General features: G+C 36.5%; 1 long non-coding RNA gene across 4 annotated transcripts in view; it reads right to left on the bottom strand.

Annotated features, from left to right (window-relative positions):
* The window catches only part of LOC110261440 (uncharacterized), a 222,885-nt gene that overhangs the window by 111,824 nt on the left and 87,979 nt on the right, over positions 1 to 23,082 (bottom strand). For 3 of the 4 annotated variants that reach the window (XR_014808651.1, XR_014808650.1, XR_014808653.1), the window contains exon 4: positions 3,770 to 3,914. This is a non-coding gene — a long non-coding RNA (uncharacterized LOC110261440). Of the gene's footprint in view, positions 1 to 342; positions 3,915 to 23,082 lie in introns of those variants that run through there. The other variant, XR_014808654.1, reaches the window with a different exon arrangement.

Here is a 23,082-nt window from a genome sequence, read left to right as displayed (position 1 = left end):
ATAAATAATGAAAAACAACTGCTTTTGTCTGTTTTTTCATTTTAGCTTTTCTTTTATCTGTTTATTAAATTTAGTTTAAAATTTAGTAAGACATAGTATAGACTTAGAATCTGAGTAATTACTGTGACATAAATGATCATCATTATTTTCTATTTCGATACTTAGTATCTTGTGGATTTCTGGTTTTAAAGCATGACAACTGATAGTGATTTAAATAAATGTATCTTTTCAAAACATGTATACACTTTCCCATGCAACTGTATATTTTTAGAAGTTTTCATTATATAGTATAATAATTCATATTGACTTCTATTAGGAATATCTGTTACTGTTTTGAGCATATTTTTTCATACTATAGTTAACTTTTTTCTTTTTTCCTTTATAAAAATTACCAATACAATTTCAGTACCTAGTTATTTAGAAATGGGTGTAGTTCTGAATAATACTGAGAAACCCTCAATTGTTTTTTCACTTTATTCCTGAGTACATTCTATCCTAGCTCGCTTCGGGAAAATCAGATTGGGGCTCCAATCACCAGAGGCTGTCCTAAAATTGTGAACAAACAATAAAATTGGCATTTCTGATTCTCATCGACATCATGCAGCTGTGTAGATAAATAAATCATATGGGGTAAATGTTTCCGTTCCATCTAATTGGACTATACTCTTATAGACTAGCCTTACCATGCAAAAATAGTTATTGCTATCTTATATCTTCATTTTCATCATCATCATCATCATCATCATCATCATTACTTATTCAGATGAGTTGATTAGAAAAACTCTAATGAGTTATAGGATTTGATATCATGCAAATGTACTTTTTCACTAGCTGATGAGTTTATTCTCATCTTTCGCTTAAGAATACAAACTCATAACAAGGGTGAATCAAGCCTATGCATATGTAATGATGTAGAAATAGTTCCATTCTATCTATATGTGTATGTGTGTCTGCAGTTCTCTTGTCTATTTTTTCTATTACCCTCCTTTCAATAAAATTTGCCATAAGCTTTTTCTACTCTTAGACCAAAAGAAAAAAAAAAAACTGTACCCCTTGATTACTGAAAACACTTGGCATCATTTGAATTTTGACTTATAATGACCCTTGAAATGGATTTTGAAGAAATAATTTAAGAAACATATTTTATGCCTAAGTAATCATCAAATTTTATAAAAACTTCCATTGGAATGTTAAAGTATTTATATGATATTGACATAAACAGGCTATAGCATACCACATACCTTGATGTATTAAGAATAATCAAAAATCCTTTGACTACAAAGAGATACTCATTAAAAGCATTAATATTACATATACTGCATGCAGATAAAATTTACATCAAAGCACTTCACAACTGAGATGGTAAAGAGTCTGAATTAAATATATGGAGGTGTTATCTTAAATAATACTCATTTCAAAGTAATAACCTGTCTAAAAATGATGGCTTAGTGCTTCTGCATTTGGTATTCAGCAAGTAGTTAGCCTGTCAAAACTGCCAATGCTGACTGATAAATGTTTGAAAGACTCTGCTGGAATATTGACAAACCCTCAACTTGTGTGTATTATGGAGATAAGAAGACTAAATTTATATTTACCCCAACTCATAGCCCAGCCCTGAACTTTACAAAACAGAAAAGCTTTGTTAATAATTTTTCAGGATGATGAGCACTATGTGTGTGAATAAAAGTACACACACACACACCCCATCCCACGATTTTTATCAAAAAAGCATAGGACATTGTATCAGTCAGAGTTCTACCAGAGAAACAGAAGCTATAGGATATTTATATTTAGAGATTTACTGCAAGGAATACAGCTATGAGATTGTAGGGGCTGGTGAAGCAAGTCTTAAATTTATCGAGCAGGCCTTCAGAAGGGCAGGCTGGAACTCTTGGGCACAGGGGAGGGGAAGCTGCTATCCACAGGTAAAATTTCTTCTTAAGAAAGCCTCAGTTTTGCTCTTATACTCTGTCAACTAACTGAATAAAGCCCACTCAGTTTATCTAGGATAATCTCCCTTACTTAAAGTCAACTGATTATTTAATCATATCTATTAGTGGGGTTTTTTTTTGGGGGGGGGTTATTGAAACACAAAACTAACAGTCAGGTACACAGTTTATTAACATGAATGTATCTTGCTGCCCTTAACACTGTCATGAAGTCAAATATTTAAGATGATCTTATCATACAGCCCTTATGTTAGCATGAAATGCTAAATGTATGTTGGCTACTTAAAAATTTATTAGGGTGCCCAATAAACACTGTGTCCTCTGCATAAAAAGTATCGTCAAAACTCTTGAATTTTCTCAGAGAATTTTCTTGCTGTACAATGAAAATCCCTAATGTTATTTATGATATTATTTGCACACTGTTCATAAACCAGTAAGTAGTTAATACAGTGACATAGTTTCACATTATCTCTCCTGGCCTGCAAATTTCATCATCTTGCTTTGCATACTGCTCTGCTTTGATATGTTTAAAGCATTAAACATAGTGATTTATTAATTATTAGCTAGCACATTAAACAGTTTATATGTTATTTGTCTTATGCAGTCATATTATTATGCATTCTTATAATGACACATAGGTCTCTGTTCCTTTCTTCATTCATCCTACAAACATTCATTAGACAAGGAGGAATTAAAAGATTTCAGTGAAAAAATAATTAAAAGTAATGAGATCATGGTTAGATAGAGAAGGAGATGTAGGTTAAAGTGAGCTTATTGACTTAGGAAACAGGTGATAAGATGAGAGAAAAGTAAATTAGAAAAGTATTCAAGAGTACAATATGGAATCAGATATACTTTGCTCTGAATTGCAGATGTGTCACTTAGTAACTAGCTTTGAGCAAATTATATATCTTTGTGCCTTTGTTTCTTCATCTATAAACGACCCTTCATTTGTTTAATAAATATCTAGTAGAACAAAATATGTGCACCAGGCACTAAATTCTTCATTGGATACCCAATAGTGAATTTGATGGGTACACTCCATTTTCCGATAAATCCTATATTCTAACCTTCAGGACTTGCACCTAAGGAGGTACTGTCTGTAAAGCACTCAGTAGTATGCTTGACTCACAGAAAATAACCAATGAATAGAAATATTCACCATTATCACAATTATTTTTTTTTTTTTTTTAGCCATGACATCATATATATGATCATCAGGGTTCTTTAGAGACAAAACCAATAGTGAGAGAGAAGGGAAGGGAGCAGGGCACAATCTTTAAAAGAATGACACAGCCCTTATGATATGACAAAAACTGTTTAGAAGCTACTAGGCCCAAGATGGTGCAAGATTTGCCTTCCAATATACCTTGGACCTCATTATACCTGCAATGCAGTGCATTAGCATGCCAACTGACACACCCGCAGGTGTCATAACCATTCCCAGGCTGACCACAAAAGGCTAAAGAGTGGACGATGACCCAATTCTTAGAAATCTCCACTCCCCAAAAATACTTGGAATAATTCTCCCACTCATTAGTCTATGAAATTACCCAGTCCATAAAACTCACCACCCCATATTTCAAGGCTGTTCTCACTGGACTGACTCTGCCTATGGATTGTATATCTCTCTCAATAAACCTGCTCTCACTTTACTAAGGCTTGCTCTTGAATTCTTTCCTGCAAGAAGCCAAGGACCTCACTTGGCAGCCTGTCGCAGGGACTCACCCAAGATCTGGTATAAGACCCATCTTCTTGCACCCCAGTTTCCTGCAACAATTCTTCTCTTACAATGAAGAGATTATAAGGCATTGACTTACATGGCTATCGAGATCCAGAAGTCCTCCATAAAGCCATCTCCCAGCCAGAGATCCAAGAATGCTGGTGGTATGGTTTGAGGTCCTGAGAACCAGAGCCAATAGCATAGATTCCAGTCCTAGTCTGAAGGTCAGAGAACCAGGAGCACTAAGGGCAAGAGAAAATAGATATTTTAGTTCAACAGTCAGGCAAGAGTGAAGTCAACTTTCCTTCACTTTTCTGTTCTACTCAGACCCTCAATAGATTGTATGATGCCCACCCATACTGGGGATGGCCATCTGCTTTTTATTCAGTCCACCAATTCAAAGGCTAATATATTCCAGAAACATTCTCACCAACACATTCAGAAATAATATTTAACCAGATAGCTGGGCAACCCCTGGCCTAGTAGAGCTGACATATAAAGTTAACCATCACAAGGTATATATGAAATTACTGCGTGAGATAGCTAGAAACCTACGGTCAGAGTGAAATGCAGAAAATAATAATGAAGACTTGAAATGTTGTAGCAATATCATTTGATTAGATTATTCCAAAGAGTGTGAGACTAAAATATTAGAAATGCTATATATTGGATATTAACTTATCAAATAACAGTGAAAAACAGTGGAGTCCACAGGAAAATTTTGGGAAATTAACCAGTTAAAAAGCCATGGTAAGGGAGTTCCCGTTGTTGCTCAGCCAAAACAACTGCTTAACTTAACCCAACTAGTATCCATGAGGATATTGGTTTGCTCCCTGGCCTTGCTCAGCTGGGTTAAGGATCTGGCATTGTTGTGAGCTGTGGTATAGGTTGCAGATGCAGCTCAGATACCGCCTTGCTGTGGCTGTGGTGTAGGCTGGCAGCTATAGCTCAGATTCAACCCCTAGCCTGGGAACTTCCATATGCTGCAAGTGCAGCTCTAAAAAAGCAAAAAAAAAAAAAAAAAAAAAAAAAGGAAGTATACTCAGACAATAAACACACAATAAACACCAAATATTGTTCAATCATACTTAGGAACAGGAACAATCTAACAGTATTCTTAATAACATTATAGAAATTCTAGCTTCTACAAAAGGACAAAAGAAAATATTTTACATATTTAAAATATTGGAAATATTTAATATTGGAAAGTAGAAGAAAATTTATCATTACTTATAGATCATTCATATAGCATTGAATAAGTATTTCTTAAGAATATTCCATGTCTTTAGGAGCACCTAAAGATTTCCCTAGGAAGTGCCATTTGTAAATGGAATTAAAAATAAAGTTTTTCATGGGAAGAGGAGAACAAAGTGTGTTCCATCAAAGAGAAAAAGTAAGAGATAGAGAAAACAGAATGTACAGGACACAAAAGTATTTGAAATCTGAATGGAGGGCAGTGTTTACTGGCAGAAGCTGGAAAGAGAAGTGCAGGAATTATCTACAGGATCTTGCAAATCCTTTTTTTTTTTTCAAATTGGGAAAATGGAAAGCCTTTCCAGAGAGTACAGAGGCCCTGGAAATTATTGATAAATCAACTTTAAGATCCTTTACTTCCAAAGCTTTACAAAACTGATCTACTTGAGAAGAGTAACTTAACAAGCACGATTTAAATGTTATTGATCATTGGGTGCTATTATGAGCAAAGGCAAGCTAGGCTCATTAATTTTTCCCCTATTTTTTTTATTAAGCATGTAGGGTTTAACTCAAAAAATATATATTCAAGAGATAGTTGAGGACCTGGAACTATCTCAGTATGAACAGAGTGAGTCCAAATAAAGATTTCACAATTGTTTAGTTAAAATAAACAGCCTTATTGGATTACCAGAAAGGCAACTTTCAGGAATAAATCATATGCTTGAATTGTCTTTATCTGGTTCTACACAGAGCAGTAGCAGAATTCTTCTTAAGTCTGGCTGTAGATTTTTCCTGAGGAATTCAACCATTGACTGAATGTAGTGAAAACTAGAAAGACGTGGTTTTAAGTCACTCTAGTCACTCAGTCATACTGACAGGCTCCAAGGAAACAGCTCTGCACATTTCTACATGTTCCTCTGAAGTGGGTGATGGAACAGGTGCTGGTTAACACTATCTCATCTAGTGTTGCACAGACATGCTTTTCACAAAAGCAGCAAATGAGATATGCTGAATCAGTATTTTCTGGAGTATCAGGATCTGCTATTTTCTTTCTTTAAAAAAATTATCAGCCATATTACTCATTTAAATTATACTTGCTTTTATGTTAAGGACTTATTGTGACTTTTCTAAATTAACATTTGATAGGTATACCCCCCAAGATGGCAGGTGGTGAAGTTCAACAAAAGATCACAGAGGAACGGAAACAGAGCAGTTTATTACGGGCCCGGGAGGAGGTACATAGCATGCTCTGAGGGATCACAGGGGAAGTCACAATAGGATACAGGCAGAGAGTAAGCAGCATAACATCGGCACACGCCTTTATTAAAGCCCTCAGTTGGGGAGTACTTTGGGGTTCCTAGACAAAGGTCAGATTGGTCAGTGCAAACCAAAGAGCAGGGTTTTGGTAATCTCCAAGACAATCTTTGAGGGGTACATAAAGAGAAGGAGCTAGGAGGGAGGAGAGACTATTTTCACCAAGAGCACTTGGGGAATCATATCAGGAGCTTACATTTAGTTGTGACTCTGTGGTTTATTTCTAGAGCATGCCTTCATGGGAAAGGCCAGCATCAGTTCAAGGTCTCTGTAGGCCATGAGCCACGTAAAATGGATGCTGAGGCAGCAATATTATAGAGTAATATTGTCACTAAACTCAGTTCTCAATAGGACTTTTTTTGTACTTGTGGTTTTAAAATTGCTAACTAAGGGCACAGATGTCCATCTCCTGATTCAGACTCATGAAGTGTGGGAAGCAGATTCATGAATAGAGATATGGTGACTGGAAGTTATAACAGATGTCCCTCTGCAGGGAAATACAGAGGTGAAAAGACAATTCCCTCCACAACTGTCACCTTTAAAAAAAAAATCTGCTTTTGCCTGTGCTTGATACCAGACAGTAATTCTAGACTGGTTGGGTATGCCTATCTAGTCTTTGCTGGATGGCTGTATCAATGTGACTACCTCCAATAGGTAAGGTATCACTTTGTCCTTTACCCTGTGTGCCACGCTTGAATTAAGGGAAAGATTTCTTACAGGGATCAGGGCCTCCTTGAGATCTTGGCTCTACTTCATTCTTCATTACCATCTCCACTGAGGTCTTGTTGTTTTATTATTATTGTGGACATTGGGATGAAAGAACACATCACAGATCTACAAGGAAACATGCATGTCCCTTTGCCCTGTCACAAACGATGTAGTCCTGACCATTTTACCCTAAAAGGTAGAATAGTCTCCCACTAGAATATGGGTTCATTGACACCTGAGAATATAATAGGATTGTTTTAAAGTATCCATTGTATAAGTAAGTGAAATATGAATGTCTCATTTTGTCATCCAGGGGACTGCACATAAAAATGAATTTCAACTTATGTCACTAAACCTTACTATTTCACTTAGTTGCTCTAATTGAAACAGTTCTAGATAATTTTATACACTAGATGAGATTGTGATGCTTTTAAAAATGTATATTTTAGACTGACCCTGGATATTCTAAAATAAGACTTTAGAGGAGAACCTAGGATTCTGTGCTTTAAAAATCTCCCCTGAGATGATTCTGAAATATAAACTAACTTTATATACTTTTTAGACTTTGCTAATATAAGATAAATTGATCTTAATCAAAAAAATGATATCAGTGTTCCAAAATGCATCAGCTTTTCTTAAATTATGAAATGCTCATATTTCTGCATATCAGTTTCTCTGTCTAGAAAGCCCTGATATGCTAATTAACTCACAATCATTTTTCATGAAATTAAATTTTTTACTTATCACCCCTCTCACCTCCCTCAGCAGGCAGAGTCAAGCACTTACTATAATGGAAATATCAGGAGCTTATTAAACACAACGATTTGAACTCACATATTAGCATCTGTTCTTTCCTAAAATCTCACTGATGGAACTACCAAGATATTTTTATGGGCATAAACCCATAAGAACAAAGAAAAGTCGAGAGAAATAAATGCTAGAAAAAAAGACAATAAAATTTTGAAAGTTGAAATATAGATTGATGAGTGATGGCTGATTTAGAGGGAGAGACAAAACTGACTGCTGGGGGTTTTTAAGGAGGGTCGGTGAGTACAGACCCTTCAGAGTATGCTTATGGCTCCTACAGGATCCTGGGTAGCTCAGGATTTGGAAGCAGTGAAAACCTTTATACTTGACTAGAGCTGAGCGAGGGGCAGGAAACAGGTGCACCAGTTAAGAATCTGTATTAGAAAGTTATTAGGCACCTAGAACCACTCTCTAACTCCCCTCAGCCAGGTAACTACACCTCCTTCTCCTTGGTGACTGGAAGTTTAACATCCGGAAAGGTTTAACTAAAGTGTCTTTGAATGTGGGAATGCTGGCCATGTACACAAAAACAAGTAAATAAAACCTATATATTAAAAGGTAAACAATAGTTTGCAGCCTGAAAACACCCAGTCTGATAAACACCTAGCAGTCTGGAGAACTCTTCTCTGCAGATTGCGATGGCTATTGAAAAAGATTGGCAAGACTGGATACTGGGTAACTATGCCACATAGCCAGACAACCATTCCAAAATATAGTTGAAGCCCATTTAACACATATTTATAGAATTCCTTCTATGTGCACAACACTTTCCTAGTTGTTGAGAATACAGCAGTAAATATCTATACTAAGACAGACAGACAGATAGATAATGTGTATGTGTGTGTGATGTATTTTCAAAAATCTCTCCCTTCATGGAACTTATATTCTAGATGAGAAAGGACAAGAAAAAAGCAGAGGAGCAACATTTAATAATAATGGCTAATATTAGCAAAGACTGAGGTAGCATTTACTATGTTCACCTCCACTCTTTTAAGCACCTCACATATATACACTAACATCATCATATCCATTTTATGAGGGAGGAACTATTATTATTTATATTTTACAGATCTAGTAACTAAAGTACAGAGAAAAATTAATTTGTCCAAGTTTTCACAACTTTTAAGTAGCAAACTGGAATGTGAGCCCTGATAATCTGGTGCCAGAGCTTGTGCTGTTAATACGAAGCTATAGTACCATAATTTACATGGAGAGTAGTGCTACCAAGAAAGAAAAAGCTAGGAATAAAGTATTGTGATACGGGTTCCAGGAGTCCCCACATATCCCAAAATCCAAGGATGCCGTATATAGCTGGCTTTATATCCCTTGTTCCACATTTTCAGATTCAGCAAACCTTGGTTCCTATAGCACTACACGAATTTATTTTTAAAAATCCACATGTAAATGGACTTGTGCAGTTCAAACCTGTGTTGTTCAAGGGCCAACTGTATAAGAAATACATATATTTGGTCTTCATTCAGGGTTTCTGATATATAGCTCCCCCAAACCTTGGAATCTTCCAAGTTTACAAATGATAAAAAGTGTCTTTTGTTACGTTAATGAAGTGATTTCTGGAAAGCATCTAAGAATGAGGGCTGGTTGCCAGAATCAACCCTGTGATTAGAAGGCTGGAACTTCCATTTCCAGCCTCTGACATCCCGGAGAAGAAAGGGGCTGGAGGTTGAATCAATTGCCAATGACTAATGATTTAATCAAGTGTCCCTATGTAATGAAATTTCCATAAAAACCCAAAAGGAGAGGTTCAAAGAGGTTTGGGGTTGGTGAGTACATGGAGGTACAGGGAGAGTGGGAGAGTGGAGAAAGCATGGAAACACCACATCCTTTCCCCACCCCTTCCCCATGCATCTCTTCCATCTGGTTGTACCTGAGTCATATCCTTTTATCATAAACCAGTGACTTAGTAAAAGTGTTTCTCAGAGTTCTGGGCACTACTCTAGCAAATTAACTGAATCTAAGGAGGAGGTCTTGGGAACCTCTGATTAATATTCAATTGGTCAGAAGCACAGATAACAGCTAAGCTTGTGACTGGCACTTAGTAGGCAGTGGGATGGGGTCTTATTGGAATGAATGCTTAACCTACAGGACCAAATGCTATCTCCATATAGATAGGACCCCCACACATATTGGAAACTGAATCTCAGAATACCAAAAGAGATGTAGAGAATCCCGGGCCTGGTGGGGGCCTGGGCTGTGGGGCATGGTAGGAATGTGATTTTATTTTATTTTATTTTTGTCTTTTTAGGGCCGCACCTGCAGCATACGGAGGTTCCCAGGCTGGGGGTCGAATAGGAGCTGTAGCTGCTGGCCTACACCACAGCAGCAGCAACGCCAGATCCGAGCCGCACCATGGCTCACAGCAATGCTGTATACTTAACCCACTGATCAAGGCGAAGAATCGAACCTGCATCCTCATGGATACTAGTCAGATTCATTTCCACTGAGCCATTGTTGGGAACTCCAGAATGTGATTTTAAATAGCGTTGTCAGGAAAAATTACACACACACTGAGAGAAGGATGTCTAAACAATGTTTAGAAGCAAATAAGGTAACCAGCCATGCAGCTATTTGGTATAAAAATTATTCAGGCAAAGGCGATAAGAAAAGATCCAAGTCAGAACAAGTCTGATATGTGCAAGGAACCAGTGCATTTGCACCAGAATAAAAGAGGTCCAAAGTAACAGGAAAAAGGTTTAGGGGATTCAGGACCCAGGCAATGCAGGGTCTTGTGCCATGGTAAGGACTTTGGCTTTCAGTCCAATAGAGATAATTATGGCTCTTCATTGAAAAGAATCTAGGGGCAAGGGTGAAAGCACGAAGGCTTTTACAATAATCCAGAGAGAGAGGATGGCAGCTTGAATGATAAAGAAAACTGTGGAGGTAGTTATATATTCATCATTCAATTAGCCCTACATGTGGAAAAAAAGGCTTTTAATCAGTTTCAAATTTTTCATGGAAAATGATTCCTAAAATAGAATTTTATACCCAGATATATTAACAGTATGAATGCTGATTGGGGATATTTTTGGTACTATCAGTCAAGATTCTTAGTACCAATAAAATCCTCTTGGGTTAGTGTAAGGAATAAGGAAAGTATTACAGTCCATTTTATAGCTTTCAGAATTTCTAGATGGACAAGAAAGTTGATCTCAGAAAACACACAGTGGAAGCATATCCATATTGAAATTACGCTAGAGAAAATCTCAGGTGCTTTCTGATTATCTTACAGAAATATCACAGCTCCAAGACTGAAGCCCCTAAAGAGCTTGATACCTCCTCCATGATGCTTGCCAAAAGACAAATTTTTACGTATACCTGTATCCTCTTCTTCAAGTAACAGTGTCACAATAGTTGTATACATGAGCTACTGATGACACTAAGGTCAGTAGCAACAAGGAAGGCTGGTAAAATGAGCTGTGCCATTTGTATTGGGGATGTGCGAGTTAAATATGAACTACTCCAAACTTAGGAAGTGATTTCCAAATATGCTGGATGCAGACATAAACTTCAAACATGACAGATTTTTCACTACTTGTCACATTTCCTACTCAAAATCAAAATACACTCTTTGTATACGAACACTTCCCTAAACAACACAAATAGTGTGTTCCTTTCAACATAATTCAACTCTCTCATTCAATAAAAGTATGCACCTCCTCACTAAAAGGGAGACAAATAAGATATATCAATCTATTGGTTAATTATAAAATCAATAAAGGCTGCATTTTAAATTTAACCACCATCTACGTGTTTAATTAGGAGAAGAACTGTGGATTAAAAATAAAGTAAAATATTACAACGAAGAACAAAACATGAATAGAAATTTACTCCTAGATATCCATCTTGTCACAAATCTGTATTTTGTATTTATAAATTTTTTGCTTTACCACCAGTTTCCTCTTTTCTTTACCGCAAATCAGCATATCAGGTACTCAGGATTTTTACCTGAGCATAAGATTTTTTTTTTCCTTTACGCATGCCTTCATTACTCTAGGAACTGCATTCATAGTACCTTTGGTCATAGATGTTATATTATCTTTTATCACCAAGTACAGTAGAACTAGGAATCATATCGATGTATTCCCCTGGGTTTCCAACATCTTCCATACCATCCCAACCTATGTTAGCTACTTGTTTTTCTTAATTTAGAATGGAGTCAAGTAGCCATCATCAAGATCTATTTTTACCTTTAGGACATGAAAAGCCTGAAATGGCCAGAATGCAGCCATATACTCCAATGTAATATATGATCTTTTGGGTGTTCATTAGATTTGGCAGACAATTTGCTAACAGACATTTTTGTAGGTTTGCTAGCATAGGCACTGATAGATTTAGTTCTGGACTATTCTTTCCAGGATTTCACTTAGAAGGTGAAAACTGTATCCCCTCCCCCAGTCCCCCAATTAATGTAAGGTTTGTTTGCTGCTCAGTATAACAATGATAATATTTCTATGTGGGGCAAGTTGTGGATGGATTTGCTTGCAGTCCATTACCAAAAAAAAAAAAAAAAAAAAAAAAAATTTCTGAGGTTCACTTTCCTTGGCTGTTGTCTTAGCCTATTTAGGTTGTCATAACAAAATAACACAGACTGGGTGGCTTAAATTTATTTAAGTTTTAGAGGCTGGGAAGTTTAAGATCAAGATGTGGCAAAGTGAGTTTCATTCAGAGGCCTCTTTCCTTGGCTTGTAGATTGTCACTGCTTGTTGTGTGTGCATATGACTTTCTATCAGAGAGAAAGAGGGTGTGCTCTGGCATCTCTTCCTATAAGGACACTAATCCTATTAGATCAGGGCCCCACTCTTAAGACATCATTTAACTTTAGTTACTTTCTTAGAGGCCCTATGTCCAAATATAGCTACATGGAGGGTTAGGGCTAAATTCAAGATATGAATTTAGGAGGACACAAACATTCAGTCTATAGCAGCTGTAATGCAAACTCCAGTACACATGCAGCATTTACCTACCTGGGTCAATTCATCAACTTGGGTTGGGAGTAAGCTCATTCTACTTGCTGTTCTGTGAATACGCAAGTTCTTTTCTGTTACCCAATCATCTCAGTCATTACACTATGACCAGATAACTTGTCAGTTTGAAAGTAGCATAAAATCTCAGAGCCTTCACAATTCTTGACTCTTGGCGGAAGTAACTCTCCCTGCTATATTGAGACTAAACCAACATAGCCCAGATTTATACAGATAGAGGGAAGAAATTTAACGTAAACTCATTAGGGTTTATTGGCATAATTGTCAGAGTTGTCACCCCAAATTTACCCATTTCTAATACCTCTGAACCTCTGTAAATAGGTTATTAGGGAAGCAGCTATACATATTGGTAGATTTTTCAGTGCATAAACTATACAACTTTGAAAACCTACTTCACAAAATACTATCATCTGCTGGTGTCTAGATTTTACTATCTATAAGTTCAGCTGAATCTGCGTGATTGAGTTTCTTCTTTGACCAGTAAATGTGATCAGTCCATCATCGTAGTTTTTTGCTCTAAAATATGTTTCTTCTTTGAATAGGAAAGGGACATATAATATATGTGTATACATTTATAAATATATATAATGTATATATAAACATTTGTATGCATGTTAAAACAATTATATATACATTCACGATATATATAAATATAAAATATATAATATATAATATATATATGATACCCAGTTATGGACAGGTGCTCCAGAATATAGCAGTATGTCAAGGCTCAGAGTTAATCCCTGCTTTGATATGCTGAATGCCCAGTAACTATAATCAGGTAAGCTTTAGTGAGGAAAATCTAGTTGAAGAATCCATGCAAAAGCTCCATCCCTGCAAAAATGGATACTTCTTCATTCATGAGCTAACTGAGCAAATGAAGACTTGACTTAAAAAAAACTTGACAGTCACAGGACAGTTAATCTTTCTTTCTTTCTTTCTGTCTTTTTCTTTCATTTCCTTCTTTCTCTCTTTCTTTCTTTCCTTTTTCATTTGCTTGTTGAAAGCTTCCTTTACAACTTAGACATGTTAAAACATTACAAGAAACAAAAGCATCACATTCTAGCTTCATTCTGAGAGATATGTCCATGTAACTCTTTCCCAGAACTCCTTGTCTTCAATACTCCTATACTGTTCTTTTCAAGTCCTCAAACATCTACCAAATGATTAGTCACCACTCATGAATAAAATTATATCTTTCAGGCATCTCCACCAAAAATATCTTTTCTGGGAAGAGAGACGTTTCTTCCAGGAAAAAGAAACTGCATAACATACATCCTGAAGTTCTTTCCCTTTGAAATCTTTCCTTCTTCACGTTTATTTCAAAGTCACATGTGAGTGGAGCTATAATACTACAGCAGCCTCCTTCTGGTATATCATCTGTTGCCTATATGTGCTATTTTCCTCTTCAGTCAGTCATAGGGTAACTCTCATGACAGCAAAAGTTGGGATTGGGGCTGGATGGTAGTGAGGCGAGAGCATGTATATTGAATGTAAGTCACATGCTCATGAAACTATCTTTGCCTTAATTTCCTACTAGAACCAAGTCTTCTACATATATCTTCTACTTGAAGATAGTGAGATATTGGTCATTCTTGAATTAAGGCTAATATTTCCAATAACATCCAAGTGATTATTGGCAGTTTGGGTCATTTTGTCACCTGGTATTTAGTCACTTAGTTTCTACTAGGGATCAGGAGTAACCAAATCCTATTTCTTGAGAGTAGTACTTAACAAGAAAATTTCTCCAAATCTTAAGGAAATCCTCTATGAACCACTTTTCTGGAGTTTTTTTTGTTTTTTTTTGTTTGTTTGTTTTTTGTTTTCCTAAAGGACCAGTATTAGGTCCTCTGGGCATATGACCCATTTGGTCTCAGTCACAACAGCTCAATTTGGCCACTGTAGAACATAAGGAAGTACTCAACGACAATGAGTATGTGAATGAACCTGGTTGTGTTCCAAAAAGACAATAATATCAGGCAGATGGCCGGCAGGCTATAGTTTATTAAGTTCTGCTCTTATTGGGGTTTGTCACTAATTCCACAGAGAATTCTAGTCTTCCACTAAAACTCAAGTAACTTTAGAACTTTTAGTTTATAAGACCAAGTTCAGAGCTGGAAGGTTTCAATGTGCTTGGAGAATGGAGAGACTTCTCTTGCTTTGAATCTTATTCAAAGGTGTCAGTGAGGTCATCTAAAAATGGGTTAGACCCAAATGTTTTTTTTTTTTCTCCCAAACCCAAAGGGTGTTACATAAAGCACTGTGCATCTTTCTTAGTTCTAGTGAGTATATTACACTTTAGAGAGTGGATTTTCCAAGTGTCCTAGAACACCAGAAACACTGAAATAACACGGAGTTGGCCGAACCATTTGCTCATGGGATTTATCTCATATCTCTTGGCATACATTTGTATTATAAGTTATCCACACTGCTGTCATTTCCTGCTTACTAGATTCTATTAATATAATTTCATTGCTGTAGTAGACCATGGTAAGTTTTTTTTTTCTCTTTTTGCTTTTGTTTAAGAGTAATAAAATTTTCTATAGCAAATTTTTTCCCCTAAAGCATGAGAGAATAAATATCTGAAGGTTTGCAAAAACTACCTGAACTGATTAATAAATTCAGTAAAGTAGCACCATATAAGATTAACATTCAGAAGTCAGTTGCATTTCTGTATACCAGCAATGAAATATTAGAAAAGGAATACAAAAATACAATACCTTTTAAATTGCTCCTCACAAAATCAAATACCTTGGAATACACCTGACCAAGGAGGTAAAGGACTTATATGCCGAGAACTATAAGCAAAGAAATCAAAGAAGATGTAAAGAAATGGAAAGATATTCCATGTCCATGCATTGGAAAAATTAATACTGTAAAAATGGCCATACTACCCAAAGCAACCTACAGATTCAATGCAATCCCTACCAAATTACCCACAACAATTTTCACAGAACTAGAACAAACAATCCAAATATTTATATGGAACAACAAAAGACCCAGAATTGCCAAAGCAATCCTGAGAAACAAAAACCAAGCAGGAGGCATAACTCTCCCAGACTTCAAGAAATACTACAAAGCCGCAGTCATCAAAACAGTGTGGTACTGGTATCAAAACTGACAGACAGACAGACCAATGGAACAGAATAGAGAACCCAGAAATAAACCCTGACACCTATGGTCAATTAATCTTTCACAAGGGAAGCAAGAACATCAAATGGGAAAAAGAAAGTCTATTCAGCAAGAATTGCTAGGAAACCTGGACAGCTGCATGCAAAGTAATGAAACTAGAACACACCCTCACACCTTGCACCAAAATAAACTCAAAATGGCTGAAAGACTTAAATATACGACAGGACACCATCAAACTTCTAGAAGAGAACATAGGCAAAACACTCTCTGACATCAACATCATGAATACTTTCTCAGGTCAGTCTCCCAAAGCAATAGAAATAAGAGCAAAAATAAACCCATGGGACCTAATCAACTGACAAGCTTTTGCACAGCAAAGGAAGCCAAAAAGAAAACAAAAAGACAACGTTCAGAATGGGAGAAAATAGTTTCAAGTGATGCAACTGACAAGGGCTTAATCTCTAGAATATACAAGCAACTTACATAACTCAACAGCAAAAAAGCCAATCAACCAATGGAAAAATGGGCAAAAGACCTGAATAGACTGTTCTCCAAGGAAGATATACAGATGGCCAACAAACACATGAAAAAATGCTCAACATCGCTGATGATAAGAGAAATGCAAATCAAAACTACCATGAGATACCACCTCACACCAGTCAGAATGGCCATCATTAATAAGTCCACGAATAACAAATGCTGAAGGGGGTATGGAGAAAAGGGAACCCTCTTGCACTGTTGGTGGGAATGTAAACTGGTACAGCCACTATGGAGAACAGTTTGGAGATACCTTTGAAATCTATACATAGAACTTCCATATGACCCCGCAATCCCACTCTTGGGCATATATCCGGACAAAACTCTACTTAAAAGAGACCCATGCACCTGCAAGTTCATTGCAGCACTATTCACAACAGCCAAGACATGGAAACAACCTAAATGTCCATCGACAGATGAATGGATTAGGAAGTATGGTGTATATACACAATGGAATACTACTCAGCCATAAAAAAGAATGGCATAATACCATTTATAGCAACATGGATGGAACTAGAGACTCTCATCCTAAGTGAAATGTGTCAGAAAGACAAAGACAAATACCATAGGATATCACTTATAACTGGAATCTAATATCCAGCACAAATGAACATCTCCACAGAAAAGAAAATCATGGACTTGGAAAATAGACTTGTGGCTGCCTGATGGGAGAGGGTGGGAGTGGGAGGGAGCCAGAGCTTGGGGTTATCAGACACAACTTGGAATAGATTTACAAGGAGATCCTGCTGAGTAGCATTGAGAACTATGTCTAGATAGTCATGTTGCAACAGAACAAAGGGTGGGGGGAAAAATGTATACATGTAAGGATAACTTGATCCCCTTGCTATACAGTGGGAAAAAAAATAAATTATAAAAAAAAAGATCTTAGGGTTTGTAGGCTACATTTAGTGACGTTCACATACTCATGTGTGTGTGTTTATAAACTTTTGCAAGTGTAATAACCATGGTTAATCCACAGGCCTTATAAAAATAGGTTGTTGACTGAATTTGGCTAATGGACCATAGTTGGCCAATCACTTTAGTAGCCCAGTTTCATTTACTTTGAGATTCTGGGATTATCAAGGCTCTGTAAAATTGAATTATGGCACAGAGCTCAATAATTGATTCAGCTCTAAAGCATAAGAATAAAGATAAAATGCTGTGTTGACTGAATGCAAATTGCCTCTATTTTTCTTTACCTTGTGCAATTTATACATGTGTATGTGTGTGTGTGTGTGTGTACACATATATATGTATATTTTCTAGGAATGCTTAATACCATTGAACTCATGGCTTAAATGATAGAAATTTATTTTCTCACAGTTCTGGAAGTTGATAGTCCAAAATCAAGGTGTTCCTAGATTTAGTTTCTCCTAGGCCCGAAGACAGAATTTTCTCCTTATATCTTCACATGAACTTTGCGTTGGCATCTCTTTGTAAGTCCAAATTTCCTCTTCTCATAAGGACGCCAGTCAGATTGGACTAGTGTACATCTAGAGTCTTCATTTTAATTTAATTACTTCTCTAAAGGCCCTATTCCAAATACAGTACATTCTGAAGTACTAGAATTTCATCTTCCCATATGAATTTTGGGGAGATACAATTTAGTTCATAACATGATATATATTATTATATAACTATAATTTATACAGACAGCCCTCAACTTATGATGTGGTTAGATCCTAATAAACCTATCATAAATTAAAAATATTAATAAGTCAAAAATCCATTTAATACATCTACTCTATTAAACACTGTAACTTAGCCTAGCCTGACTTAAACATGCTTAGAACACTTGTCTATAGTTGAGCAAAATCATCTACTACAAAGCCTATTTTATAACAAAGTGTTGAGTATCTCATGTAACTTAACTGATGACTGTACTGAAAGTGAAAAACATTCAGTTTTTAAGTGTATTGGTTGTTTACAGCCATTACAGAATGAGTGATCGGGAGTTATGGCTCACTGCCTCTGCCAAGCATCATGAGAAGTATCACTAGCTTAGGAAAGGCTCAGAATTTAAAATTCATGGGAGTTCCCATCGTGGCGCAGTGGTTAACAAATCCGACTAGGAACCATGAGGTTATGGGTTCGATCCCTGCCCTTGCTCAGTGGGTTAACGATCCGGCGTTGTCGTGAGCTGTGGTGTAGGTTGCAGACACGGCTCGGATCCCGCGTTGTTGTGGCTCTGGTGTAGGCTGGCAGTTACAGCTCTGATTAGACCCCTAGCCTGGGAACCTCCATGTGCTGCGGGAGCGGCCCAAGAAATGGCAAAAAGACAAAAAAAAAAATTTAAAATTCATATTATGGTTTCTACTGAATGTGTATCATTTTCCACATACATTGCAAAGCTGAAAATCGTTGTCAAACCACCATAAGTTGGGGACCACTTATATATATGTGTGTGTGGTATCTCCTTTCCCCTCCTCTCTTTTTCTCTTGGGTAGAGAGTGCGTCAGAGAGAGAGCTTGAAGCTTTAAATCATAGTAGCCTTCACTGCCAATCTTGATTTTGCCATGTTTTAAGCAAAGTTATTTCTAATTTTCAAATATTTGTTCCTTGCTTATAAATATAGCTTTAGTGGGTCACATAGTATACTTTTTTATGAAGTTCCTAAGCTCACAGCAAGCTCTATGGGAACATATTGGATCTTATATATTCCTGATAATACCCATAATAATGATATTAATGCATGAAATATGCATTTATTCATGCTGTCATCCGTTCAACAATTACTGCATATTAACTATATTTCAGGTACTTCTCCGAGGAAGAATTTATGAATACGAAGTAATTCTAAGGCTTCAGAATAATATTTAGTTAAGGAAACAAAGACGTAAACAAAAAGTGAAAAATTTGTGCTTGCTATGGCAGAAACTCACATCTATGACACACACAGGAAGCATAAAGGTGAGGAAGCCCAATTCTCCCTGTTGTGAGGATAGAAGAGGAAGCAGATTCAATAAAGATTTTGTAATAGTGATGATGAGTAATTTAGAACTTCATTGTTAAATCAGAGTTCACTATAGGAAAGAAGTGCATTTTAGGTAGTGCAGATGGAAAAGCAAAACAAACCAGGAATAAAATGAATGACCCATCAGAAAAAAGAAAAGAATAAATACAATCAGAACAGAAGCACAGGAGGGCTGCTCAGAGATTACACTGTACCAAATACATTTTCTCAGTATTATTATTATTATTCTTTGGTACAGATAGTATCACCATGAATAAGTACTCTTATTTTTTTCCACGATATGAATGAGGAAAATATGTTTATAAAGGATGACTCCATTGCTCTGTTTCACCCCTATAACAAGGGATAGACTCCAGGACTGAATGCAAACACCTTTCTTTTTGTCCCTAAATTGATCAATTAATACTTGCCGAATAAAACTTTGAATAAATGAATAGTTTCCTTATGGACTCCTTGTCAATGTGCTGAAAACATGTCTGCCTGTGAGGAAACAAACTTTCTAAAATTGTTTTTACAGCTGCACCTGTGACACGTGGAAGTTCAGGGGGTAGGGTTGAATTGGAGCTGCAGCTGCTGGCCTACACCACAGCCATAGCAACAGGAGACCTGAGCTGCATCTGTGGTACGCTCCAGCGTGAGGCAGTATCAGGTCCTTAACCATCTGAGCAGGCAAGGCCAGGGATAGAACCTGCATCTTCATGGATACTGGGTGCGTTCTTAACCCACTAAGCCACAATGGGGAGCTCCAAATTTTTTCTTTTAAGTAAAAATTAAATAGAGAAGCAAAGGTTTAACCAACCTTTTTTATTTCTTTTTTTATTCTTTTTAAAAATTTATTTGTTTGTTTATTTATTTGTTTATTTATTTGTTTATTTATTTATTTTTGTGGCTATATCTGCAGCATTCGGATGTTCCCAAGCCAGGGACTGAATTCAAGCCATAGCTATGCTCTGTGCCACAGCTGTGACAACACCTGATCCTTTAACCTAATACATGGGGCTGGGGATCAAACTTGCAGCTCTGAAGCAACCAGAGCTGCTGCAGTCGAATTCTTAACCCACTGCACCATAGAGGGAACTCAAAACCAACAATTTGAAAGTAAGATTTGGTCTATTTTAGGCTAGAAAAAAACGATTCTGCTGTTCTAAAAATACCTTTGACATAAAAGATTCAATCCGATTTAACACAATTTTTTTTTTCCTTATTTAGTCCAAGACTATTGGGCTTACTAATAGATTAGAAGTTAAGAACCATTCTCAATGTATTATGAGGCCAGGATGATATAGACGAAATATCCTACATGTACAAGATAATTAAATGTTTTTCTGGAAACACTTACTGATATGGATAACTGTCAAAATATTCATGCACACAAGAAGCGAATCACACTAGATCCAGAAAACTTGGTTTCATGATGATAGGCCATTTATTGTGTTAAAAATTTATGCTATTGACAATTAACATCACTATATAACTAGTCTTTAAGGGACATGCCTATCCTGTAGCTTACAGGAACCTCTGACTTAATGGTTCTTGATTCTTTATGTCTCTTTCTGGTTAAATCGTCCTAATCTCTGACTACCCCAAATCTTTGTCTCTTCCTAAGACAAGTAGACACAATATGAGCTTGTTTTATTGTTTCATTCTCTGAGGTTCAAGGCCTGTGTAGAAAAGTGACAACTCAGTATCAGGGCTACTAGACTTTCATCCATTCAATTTCAATGGTGCAAGGGGAATAGGGATCAGGGTTCCACTGGGAAGGGAATAATACAGATTAAAGGTTACAGAGAATTTTGAACCAAAGTGTTAAAAAATATCAGCTTCAATATGAAAAATAATTTATTTGTTGTTTTTTTCTTAATTGGTGACTACTTCCCAATCTTTTTGCAAAAGGCAAAAGACTGCGATTTTACTACTTAAAAATGATTTGAAGGAAAAAAGAAAAAAAGAAAAAAGAAGATAATAACATGTGTATTAAGGTCTAAAAGTTTGGAAATTAACCACTGGAATCTCTTTCTTCAATCTCTTAATTATATTTTTAAATTCAACTCCATTGTCATTGTAGAGTAGCTTTGAAGAAGTTCTATATGTTTTAGGCTTCAGATTAATAACATTTCAGATAATTAGCAGAAGAATAGAGTAGCTTAATGGCTTTGGAGCCATGAGGCCTATAGAAAGAAGGAAAAAACCCTTTAGTTGAAATTGCCTTGGGGTCACATTAGTATTTAATCAACGTGTGAGTCTTAATGGTAAAACCGTGAGGCTGACTGGTTCAACAGGCACACAGTCTTCTTTAGAAGTACATATTTCAATAGCAGATAATGCTTAAAAGTTTGATAGCAATTTCCAGGAGTTTCCATTATTTTGAAATTAGAGACATAGATTATAACACAGTGAAAATCAGTCCTACTTTAATGAACCTAGAGTAACAGTCCATTAAATGCAGCATCCTGAGCTCTGTAATTGATAATTTAAAAAAACATTAACCATCTAGATGTATAATACCATAAACTTTGGCTTCACTCAAAAAATAAAACAAGGCTTCTGTTAAAGCAGCAAACCAGCTGTGCTGTGCTATCCCTAAGGAGAGGGAATTGGATTCATCCTCAGATTCTTGTATCTGTACTCTTATTGCTTCAGAAATAACAGAGAGGCAAGCATACTGATATGCAAATAATTCACTTCCTTCCTGTTCTGCAAGTGACTTGGTGATAATGTGGATTGCTCTGGAACCTTTAAAGGCCTTTCCTTTCATTCAGCCTTGGTGCCAACCACTGGGGAGTTATATATTCTCGTCCCTCTTCCCTCCTTACATGTGCATTTTGGCCCAGGATTGTACTGAGGACTGTCACTGTAACTTTGTAATTGTATTCCAAAGCGCTTACCAGTAATTGACAAAAATCATCATTTACTCTGTCAGTCCTTCCTGGCATAAGAATAAATATTCTCCTATCTGATCCCTGGGTCTGGAAATGCCCCATCTACATATGGAATCACTTCTTAGTGTTTTATAGACAGCATCCTAAGTTGAGCACCATATAATAGTTTGATTTTAAACTTACTATACTAAAGATTTTACGTTTTTTTTAGGATAAGAACTGAGTCATTTTCATGTTTTTATCTAAATATTCTGCCTTAAATATGTTTGTTATAGGGATTTTGTGTATAAATGTAAGAGATGAATAATACAGGATAATTATAAATTGCTTTTTGCTAGAATTGCTTTATCGGATTAGGGTACATGTCCAAAGTTATGAAAACTCCAAGTGTGAACAAATACATTTTGATGGAAGGAGAGCAAGGAGTAAAATCAATGACTGTTTTCCCAAAAAGAAATTCTAAGGGGAGTTTAAAGCCACTCACAGGCAACCTTGAAGAAGGACAAAAAAGGTACAGGAGAAAGGGTGGTGAGGAATAAGATACATAGTAAAAATTACAGGACCCTTGTTTTTCTTCTGTTAATGGAGCATTAGCCCCTCTGCTCCTCTAACCGTCACCATCACACCTTTGCTCTTATTATCAAGGTGGCTCACCCTCATGGTGCTTGGCAGCATCATGGATTGAGATCCTCAGAAGCAGACCCCGTGACATGGATTGACAGGTGAGAGATTCACAAATACTTCATGGGAAACTGGCAGGGAATAGGGAAGGCCGGGCAGGGAAAGGTTATTAAAGGAAAAGTCTAAGTGAGAGACCACTGCAGGCAATGTTTTGCAAAAAGTAGCTTCATCCTGGTCTTGCAAG

The sequence above is a fragment of the Sus scrofa genome, chromosome 6 (assembly GCF_054392235.1).
Source record: "Sus scrofa isolate SSC_HxYL_T2T_F1_AM1 chromosome 6, Sscrofa_HxYL_maternal_Yorkshire_Landrace_v2.0, whole genome shotgun sequence".
Classification (NCBI taxonomy): Eukaryota; Metazoa; Chordata; class Mammalia; order Artiodactyla; family Suidae; genus Sus; species Sus scrofa.
This window is presented reverse-complemented; position numbering and strand designations above follow the sequence as displayed.